This window comes from Dipodomys merriami, unplaced genomic scaffold (assembly GCF_024711535.1).
Source record: "Dipodomys merriami isolate MVZ:Mamm:240054 unplaced genomic scaffold, mDipMer1.0.p SCAF_356, whole genome shotgun sequence".
Taxonomy (NCBI): Eukaryota; Metazoa; Chordata; class Mammalia; order Rodentia; family Heteromyidae; genus Dipodomys; species Dipodomys merriami.
In genome coordinates this window covers 619110-630067 of record NW_027205115.1, presented here as the reverse complement: position 1 = coordinate 630067, position 10958 = coordinate 619110, and positions in this window count along the sequence as shown.

Sequence of the window (10958 nt, the reverse complement as noted above, 5' to 3'; positions counted from 1 at the left end):
AGATAAGCCGGAAACAAGTGCCTTTCAGGCGACCAGCTGGTGACCACCCAGGAATGAAGTCCTGCAGCAAGACTGTGTAACCTTTTGCCTTTTCAGGCGACCAGCTGGTGACCACCCAAGAATGAAGCCCTGCAGCAAGATTGTGTAATCTTTTGCCATTTCTTATGGAGACTTTTGCTATAAAAGTTTGTTATCCTCTGCATTAAATCGCACTCAGCATCCACTCCTAATGTGTGTGAGTTGTCTGTTTGCCATCTCCCCCCCCATTCCAGGTTCCTCCCCTAAGTATCATCCATCGTCCCGACAGAGCCGGTCCGCGGCAGAGAGCCCCCAATTGAAGAAGATTCTATAGAATGCCCTGTCCCATACTCCTAAAAAGGGAGAAATGCTATCTCTCTCCCTTTGATTAAATAATAGATGTTAGATTATTATATGATAATAATAGTAGATATTATTTTAATGCTCTCAATATCTACTCCCATCCCCATTGATACCAGGCTTGGTTGTAGAACTTACTTTGACAAATGACATGTGAGAAGTGATGACATGTGTCTTTTCTGAGCTTTAGCCCTTTGGTTTTCATTCTTTGCATCCCCTGGGAACCTCCAGCAATCAGTCTGGATCCCAGAATGGACACCATGGTGAGTGGAAGATCTGGAATAGGCTTTGTAGCATGAGAGAGAGTAATCAAAATTGCATCCTTGGGTCTGGTTTCCCATATTAAAATTAAGCTCACATTGAGGTCCCAGTTCTAGGTAGTTTAGGTCTCTTTCTCTCTATTCCCTCCCATTCTTCCTGAATATTTCCTTCTCATTCTTCCTGAATATTTCCTCTTTCTCCTCAGGTGACACCAGTTCTTGAGTCTCCTTATCCTAGAAACTGGTTTTAGGGTTGAACATTGTGGCTTTCTGTTTTACATTTTCTCTTAAGTGTTTCTTCACTTTTGTCTTTCTGGAGTTTTCAGCCAGAAGCTTCCAAGTGTGATGGATCGTCAGATAAAAACCCTCTGCCAGGGCTGAGAATGTGGCACAGTGGTAGAGTGCTTGCTTTACATGCATGAGGCCCTAGGTTCGATTCCTCAGCCCCACATAAGCTGAAAGCGACACTGTAAAAGCTGGAAGTGACATTGTTGCTCAAGTGGGATAGTGCTAGCCTTGAGCTGAAGAGTTGAGGGGCAATGCGCAGGCCCAGAGTTCAAACCCCAAAACCGACCAAAAAATTTTTAAACGAAGTAAGCCAGGCCCAAAGAAGCATAGGTCCCATGGTTTCTCTTATTTTCAATATTTAGTACATGTCTGAGACAAGCAGAAACTGTCAGATAAGTTGATGTTAGGCTAAATGTCCCCAAGATAAGAACTCAAATTTTTTTTTCTTTCTTGTGATTGTTTCTATCATATTTATAAGATGATTTCTTTGTTGCTTTGTATGTCCCTCCGCCACGGTATGCCCCCTGTGTTCACTGCACTTGATGTTGGCATACTTTGTGCAGGAGAAGTGAAAAAAAAACAAATTATTTAAATTGGGATACAGGTGGATCCATTGCAGCAATGAGAGTGCAAGACGTTATGTTGAAAAACGAACTTTACAACTTTGGCGGGAGGGAGGTCTGAGGAGGGACCGCTGGGTGGGGGCGGGGAGTTGGGAAGGGATGGGAAGGGGAATCAAAGGAGGCCGCCACAATGCTTGATAAGATATGTACTCATTACCTTGCCCATGTAATTGTAACCCATCTGTATGGTATTTACACAATTTTAAAAAATAAATTCCTCTGCCACATCTGCCTTGCTTGCTTTCACTCCCCTCATGTTGGCATTCTAGGAGGCAAGAATAACATGAAGCTCCAGAAACATTTCGGATAGAAAAAGAAACCGCTGCATGGACGTGAGCAGTGTATTACAAGAGATTGGGGGCTGAACACAAGTAGAAGGGATCACAGCTTCAGCCTCAGCTGTGTTCTGAATCATTGCCCTGTTACCAGCTGTAACCCTTTGCTCCAAAATCTATGTGGCGAATTCTGCAATTCTTACTGAATCATCCACACACAGACTTATTTAGGCATCCAGTATGACATAAAATATACAATTCTTAAATCAGAGAAATCTGTACCGGAGAAAATGTGCAGAAAGAACTTCATTTTATCAGGTTCACTTCATTTTTACATGCTTATAATTTGACTGAGAGAACAATATCAATTTCTCTTAGCCTTCACAAAATCAAAATATCCAAACAATACACCACTGTAATGAAAAAAATCTTTTTACTAAAGTGAGTATTTGGAATGGGAAAAATCAAATATTATAAAACTTAAAAATTGATCAAATACCAAAAGAAAAAGAAAGACATTGATCAATAATGAACTACCAATGTGTTTAGTAAATAAATGAAATGTTTGAGATTCTTATCCATATAGGAAATACATTGGAAAATAAAAAGGAAAGTCACTGCGATCCCATCTTACACACCAGAATAGCTATCACCATGCAAATAAACAAACTCGTGGAGAGGTTGAAATAAATCAGGAACTGTGTTTGGTGGTGTGGCATTGTAAACTAGTGCAACCCATATGGAGACCATGATGGAAGTTTACTCGATACAAAAAAGACACATATCTTGAAGACCATTATTGCAAATTGTATCTATACTGAAAGAATATAAATCAATATGAACAAACATGTTCATGGCAGCAATATTCATAGCAACCAAAGGAGAAGTTGTTAAATATTGTGACTGTCAGGTTGCTCTCTAGGCTGTTGTCTCTCCCACCCCTTCCCATGCCAGAAATGCATTGCTTCTTTTAGGCACTCAACTACTTGTCCTGACTCTTAGGCAGCAATACGGTAGGCTATTCTTTTGCCAACTTCTTGCATTTGAGGTAGAATAGGCCCAGGCACTGCTCATGCCAAGGGGTAAATTCAAGAAGGTGAGTATAAGCTCATATTTGTATTGAAAAATAATCATATTCAAAGAATTAAAGAAATTAATAATTGAGAGATTTAGGGGTTATAGCCGTTAAATTTAAGTAATTATTATTAACACATCTAGAATCATGGATTAGGAAGAGAACAGTGAAGTAGTTTCAATATAATTTGCAAAAGATACACCATAGCCATAACAGGAGATGAGAGTGTGAAGGAACTATTGGCATAGGTCCATTTACTATCTTAGGAGTGACATTGGATAGGAGGCTTTTAGAATAATAACTAAAACAGAGGAACTTGCTTGGCACTGGTGGCTCATACCTGTGATCCTAGCTATCCTGGAGGCTGACATCTGAGTATTATGATTCAAAGCATGTCCAGACAGAAAAAGCCAGAAGTGGTACATGGCTCAAGTCGTAGAGCACTAGCATTGAGCTCCGGGACACTGCCTAGGCCATGAGTTCAAGCTTCAGCATCAGAAATGCAACAACAACAAAACAATAATGATAAAAAGAAATAAAAGAAGGACTTAAAGATATGTGATGGAATGAGGCTGATGTGTAACTGCTTATGGAACCTACAAGGAGACAAAATTTGGAGCAAAATGATATCTATTCATGACTAATCAAGGATGCAAAGCAAATGCCAAATTCCTCTTCTCAAAAACTTGCAAATGTGGGCTGGGTTGGTGGTTCAGTGGTAGAATGCGTGCCTGGCATGCATGAGGCCTTGGGTTCTATTTCTCAGCACCACATAAGCTGAAAAAGCCAGAAGTGGAGCTATGGCTCAAGTAGTAGAGCAATAACCTTGAGCTGAAGAGGTGAGGGACAGCGCCCAGGCCCAGAGTTCAGGCCCCATAAATGGCCATAAAAACAAAAACAAAAAAAAACTAAACTAAACTTCCAAACATATCTTTTCTTTTACAGGAATTCTTATCTAGCTCAAGGTGATCAGAACTTCTGTAGAATTTTCCTGTTGAGATGTAATGTGCCTAACTGTACTGAAGCTAATCATGGCTAGGAAAGTATGGACTGATACGTTTGTTGTATTTTTCCTCATAAATATGTAATATTCTCAGGTATTATATGAAATATATTTCATAATAAACAATATATTATACATTATATATAATATATTAAATATAGTATAATATAACATATATATTAACAGACTTCCTAATTTTAGAGTTAGGAACAAGCAACATATTAAAAGAAAAATGCTTTAATCTCTGAGTAATTTCTCTACCACAGGACAATTCCAAGTTTCATTCTTATTACCCAAAGAGCAACCTAGGAAAGCGATGCCCATGGAGGTGTTTCCCTGGATTTTGGAAACTGTTATTGCATATATATATATATATATATGAAATATTGTTTTATACTAGTGAATATATCTAAAACTATAATAACAGATAAATAAGTGAACACCTATGTGCACACACACTCAATCACTTTCAAATATAAGAATTTCTTTTCTATGCTGCCTATTCACCTACAGAGAGAGTACATGAGTTGCCATTGAATTGTCCTGGAAGTTCTTTATCTGGCTACTCTAGCTTCACATCCTTTGTTCTGTAAGTAGCCAGATGTTATGTGTTCAACATACTTATTACAGGCAAAAGTATCCACCCTGACACACAGAGAAACTTGGATTTCCGAAATGCCACAAATAAGTGGGAGGTACACAGTACTTTTCAAAATTGAATAGATTACATATTTGTTCTTAAGCTCGTAAGAAAAAATATTCAATGTAGGATGAAACACTTCAGAAACTACAGTTAAAATTACGTATAACCGGGTGGAGGTAGCTCATGCCTGTAATATTTGCTAATCTGGAGGCTGGAATATGAGGATCACAGTTCAAAGCCAGGTTGAGAAAAGTCCCCGCGGGACACATATCACCAATTAATCATTGAAATCTAAAATTGATTCTGTGCCTCGAAGTTGTAGAGAGCTAACCTTGAGCAAAAGTCATCAGAAGCAGTGCCCAGGCTCTGAGTTCAAATTCTGTAATAGATAAGAAATAAAATAAAAAATAAATTACATATAATTTTTTACCAGCTCTGTAAAAGGAAAATAGGATATGATACATGGCAACATAAGACTTCAAGTTACAAAGTTCCAGGGCATTTCCTCCCTATTGATAACTAGGAGTAATCCATATCCAAAAAAAAAAAAAGATGAATGATTTATACCAAATTTCAAAATATGTTATACAAAGTAAATGCAATAAACATGCATTCCACAGTCTAGTAACATCATATTGTGTAAAGAATCTGATTAACTGATTCATGAAAACCAATACTACGCAGTTAAAAAATCCAATATGTCAGGTGTCAACTTAGCACAATACTTTCAATCTATGATGTATGTTTTGTATATTATCCACCCCAATCCATCCCACAATGGCAGAAAGCTCTTCCTGAGAAAGTTCAGAGACCCGTCTACTGTGAGTGCTCAATGTAGACCTGTTCCCATTCTCTATTATTTGGGCATGTGATGGACTGAATATCTGATAACTTGGAAAAGGCACAATTTGGGACTGGCTTCCAGTAATGATATTTTAGTTCTCAGAAAAAAAGGAAATTGAAGACAGAGGGAAAATTTACCAGATCCCTGAAAGATTTCTATCATTGTGCTAAAACTGTACCCTTCTACTGACACTTGAACAAACGTCAGTAATTGTCACACCAACCACATGTCCAAAAAATAACTTTCCAAATATTGACCTGTTTTACTTTGGTAAATCAACACACAATATTGTGGCCATGTTTTACTTAAACTATTAGCTATATTTGGCCCAAGGGATAATTGACCTTACCAATTTCTTAAATTTTAGGTCATCACATACTCACTTCGTAGCCCTTAAACATTAAAACTACCTGTCCATATAAGACTGCATTACATACTTATTACTGTTTTTCTTCATTTGTCATGTTTTACATATTTGTGTATCCCAGGGCTTAGTTCTGTAATGTTCATTCTCATGGTTGTTATCACTGAATACATGTAATTATTTCTGTTTTTTTTCTCTCCAGCTCTGTTTTTTTCTTTAATTCAAGTCCTTAATAGAATCCTGTTTACTGACAACTAGCTACTGATTTTAACAAACTAAAAAGATCCCAAAGTGAGCTTTGATATTTATATACATACCTATTCCACGTTACTATTTAATTAAGTGTTAACTCTTCTAGTTGTCTTGTCAAAATAGCTGGCAGTCATTTCAAACTTACATACTTTTCACACCTCATATTTAATCTATGACCAGGTTTCAACAAATTAACTCACAGAATATTTTAGGAACCATCCATACATAAAATATGTTTGCTAGTATATGAGTTAAATTCAGAGCCTAGGTTCTTTTACTTTTCCTTTTTGCTCAGGCTGGCAGGCTTCCATTTGAATCACAGCTCAACTTTTAGCTTTTTTGGTTTTTAGTTGAAGATAAGTGTGTCGTGGTCCATTTAACTAGTCTAGCTTGAAACTATGATCCTCTGTTTTCAGCCTTCTAAATAGCTAGATTTAAAGGCATGCACCACGAAAATCACCCCTATTATGTTTGAATGAAAAATGAATTTAAAGAATTAATATTTCATGGGACCTATGTTTCTTTAGGCTTGGGTTACTTCACTTAATACAATTTTTCCAAGTCTTTCCATTTCCTAACAAATGAGGCAATGTCATTCTTTCTGATGGAGGCATAGATTTCCATTGTGTATATATACCACATTTTCTTGATCCATTCATCTACTGAGGGGCATCCCATGGTTTCCCTGATTTGCAATATCTAGTATATGTAGGAGTCAAGCAGAAAAGGTCAGATAAAAAGTGGATTCAGGTGGACCTGTTGCAACAATGAGAAGTACAAATTGTCATGTCAAAAAGGAGCTTTACAATGTCGGTGGGGGGAGAGCGGGGGGGGAAGGATTGGGTGGGGGGGTGGGGGGAGGCTGGGAAGGGAGGTGAAGGGTAAACAAAGGAAGAGGCTGCAATGCTTGGTAAGAAATGTATGCATTATCTTGCCCATGTAATTGTAACCCCTCCGTACAGTATGCTCACAAATAAAATAAAATTAAAAAAAAGTGATGTTAGGAAAATGAACCCTAAGATATGTATTCAAATGTTTTTTTTTTCTTTCATGCATTTGTTTCTAAACCATTTATAAGATTATTTCTTTGTTGCTTTGTATGTCCCTCCCCCACAGTATAACCCCTGCTTTCACTGTATTTGATGTCGGTATAATTTGTGGAGGGGAAGGGGAAAAACAAGTCGGTTCAATAAGGATAAATGTGGACCCGTTGCAACAATGAGAAATACAAGTTGTCATGTCAAAAACGAACTTTACATCTTTTATGGGGGAGGAGGATTAGGTAGGGGGCGGGGGGAGGCTTGGAAGAATGGGAAGGGGAAACAAAGGAGGAGTCTACAATGCTTCATAAGAAATGTACTCATTATCTTGCCCATGTAATTGTAACCCCTCTGTACAGTATTTTCACAATAAAAAAGAACGAATATTTCTAATATTTTCAAATCAGTATGTTTTCATTTACACTAAAACACATTGCCTTAAATGCTTTTTGTTATTCCAGCTCTCTCACCAAGAAAGGAAAGGAAAAAATTCACAACCAAAGAAGCTCTGAATGTACAAATGGTCAAGCCTGCAAGCCACAATTTCTTTGCTGGGAAATAACAAAGGATGATATCGTCTAAGGCAAAGCAGGAGAAAATGCTCTTCACTGAAGTTACTGGAAGTTGATGAAGATGAGGAGGAGCAACTTTATACAGAAAGTATAACAGTGTTTGCTGTTGTAGGATGATTCTAGTGGATAAGTGTAGCCAATCTTAGAGGATGTTTATAATGATGAGGAGAATATTTGAAGGTGCATATGTGATTACAAAGGTGAGCTTTCTTGAAGATATATGTTTGTAGCATAGTTTGTATACTGTTGAAAAAGAGGCAAGATAGGGATGTTGACATTCCTTGTATCTTTCACAGTATTAAATTAAAACCAGTTTTATACAAATATTATTCATAGTAATTATAGAATATCACTAATTATGCAAATTTTACAAATATATCGTTTAGGTTATGTAATATACAAATACATATATTATGCACACATAATTTAATTTTTCTACTTGTCTGTCCAGGAATTAAACTAGGAATTTCTTTGAAAATGGATAGCAAAGTATGGTCCTTAGAATTTTATGTAACATATAGTTTTATCTAATAATTAGTTATTTGTCCTGAATTGGTTTAGAAATGAAATTTTGTAATATAATTGAACATTCAAAAATAATTATGTAAGAACATGCCATGGATGGAATTAAAAATATAACATGACTCATGTCTGTAATCCCAGCTACTTAGGTGCCAAGATCTGAGGATAGATATATGAAGACACTCAGTGAAATGGCTCAGGGACAACATCCAGAGCATAGTTCAAACCTCAGTACTGGCACAAAAATAAATTATGTGACTAAAACATACAAATACATGTATTTAAATACAGATGTCATTCCTTGTATCCTTCACAGTATAATACTAAAACCAGTTTATACATATATTATTTATAGTAGTTATAAAATATCAGTAATTATTCATATATTATATATATCATTCTTATGTTATGTAATATATTGCATATATTATGCACACCAATTTTATACTGATAACACTAATATCCATTAAATTGATATATGTTTTAGAATAGGGAATAAATTTTCTTTGGTACAACAAGGAAGAAACTAGTCACAAAAATTATTCATTTTGTATTATATATCCATAGCAAACTATTCCTTGTGTATTCAAGGTACTTAATGATAAAAGCCTGTGTTCATCATCAATACAGCTGTCTTTGACATGGATTTGTTCTCCTTAAGCAATTACTCCTGGAATAATAAACAGTGGAAACTGAATGATGTTCATTCAGTTATTTCATTTGGAATAAAAATCACTTCCAATGTCATTACCCAGACCCTTTCATTTAAAATACTTATATTCTGTAGCAATGTTATTGCCATTATAACCATAATTAGGAAGAAAATGTGAGATCATCTACTCAATAGCTCTTGAAAGGTCAGAATATTCTCAGATATGCCTGGTAAAAAACCTGGATTTGAATTATGGGTCTACATCTGGACAGTCTTAGGTACTTGGAAAATTTGTTTGGCCTTGTTGCCTACTTCTGATTTTAATAAAATACTTAGGGCTGGGAAGGTGGCTCAGGGGTAGTGTGCTTGCCTTGCATGCATGAGGCTCTGGGTTCGATTCCTCAGCACCACATAAACAGAAAAAGCCGGAAGTGGTGCTGTAGCTCAAGTGGTAGAGTGCTAGCATTAAGCTGAAGAACTGAGGGACAGCACCCAGAGTTTAGGTCCCATGACTGACTAAAAGATAATAATAAAAAATAAAAAATAATTAATTTCCTAACTTGAAGAACTGTCATAAGCATAAAATTACACTAATGCAGGTGCAGTGCTTGGAATGGTGTCTGCACATTTTGTACTAGGTCCCAGAGAAGTCAACTTCCATCAACATGGTCACAGCATCCTTCCTGCAGGCCTTAAGAAATATATACCCAATTGATATTAATATCTGTGAAAATTAGTCTTTATTAAAAAAAAGTCTTGTCTTCATATGAAACGAAGAAATAATGTTAGGGCTGTCCTATGGCTTTTACTCTGAAGTAGTTTTGCCTAAATTTCATTCTTACTCTATTAGTGGTAGCAGTAGCATTCTTTAATACTACCCTTCATATTTCTAGTTGTGTGTTCCTTTTGGAATACTATTGTAACTTAGTTTATAATCTTTGTTATCAGAATAAATAAACTAAAACTGCTGATGTTTTCAACAAAGAGAAAATATTAGGTGTGCATTATATTTTATGTTCTTAATAGTTTCCTGAAATTATTCCTTTTGGATTATATATCCCTATCAATCTACTTTTTATGATTTCTTATATGATTTATATAGATTTCTTATATGATTCTTACATGATTTCTTAGATATCCATAAATAAAACAGCTCAGAACAGGAAAAGAGTAGGTAAGAAGTCATAAAAAATAGTATTATGGTGGTCTTAATGGCTACGTGTAAAGCACATATAACAAAACTGTTGGAAGATTCAATTTCTCTTTTTGTTATTATCTCACCTTCTTTATAGCAAGGTTCTCACTATGAAGAGCCAAGTGGTCTGGACATTTCAAGCCTTGTCTCAGTGACAGAAGTGATGGGATTAGGGACATGTTCTCTCATGACTGGCTTTTAGGAAGCTCACAATAAAGCAATACCAATGCACATAAATAAACTTTTGTGAGTGATGTGTATTCACTTCCTCAACTGCCAAAATTAAATTCATATACCAAAACAGCAAATTACTTACATTATAATATATGCGGTTCAATTGGCATCACTAACACCTCCATAAATCAAATGCAAACTAAAAGCTCTACTTCAAAAACCAACTTCAAAGGCAGTGTTGGAAATATAAGAAGATAAACAACACATCTAAAGTAGTGAGATCTTTAACCCTGGCAATGAGCAATGATAGCTGAAATTTTAACCAGGCTTGAAAAGTTCGAGTGACCACTAACTATGTGATTAGTGTTGCAGAGTTGACCTTGGGAGCAAGATTGGAGGCAAAATTCAAAGGCAGTAAGGTTGCCGCAGTATTGTAGCTCGATACAGTGTGACCCTCCCTGATAATGGTAAAGCATAGAGTAGAAGCTAAGTCAGTAAAATGTATAGGAAGGATTCTCCACTGAGAATAATTGCAGGGGGTGATCATCACTCTTGCTTTGAAAATGTACAGCCCATCATTCTACTTTAAGCTCTAGCGTAATTCTGATATAAAGACAATTATGACACAACAATGTGCCATTAGTGCTGAGCAGTGTGGGTGTATATTACGCTAACATATGTAAAATCCTTAGAGGTATGGAATGGCCTGACCCTCACACTTCGTTCTATGTTGTTGAGTTTCATGGAGAAATGTTCATAATTAGGCAATTCACACTCATCTAAATCTGATTCAGTCAA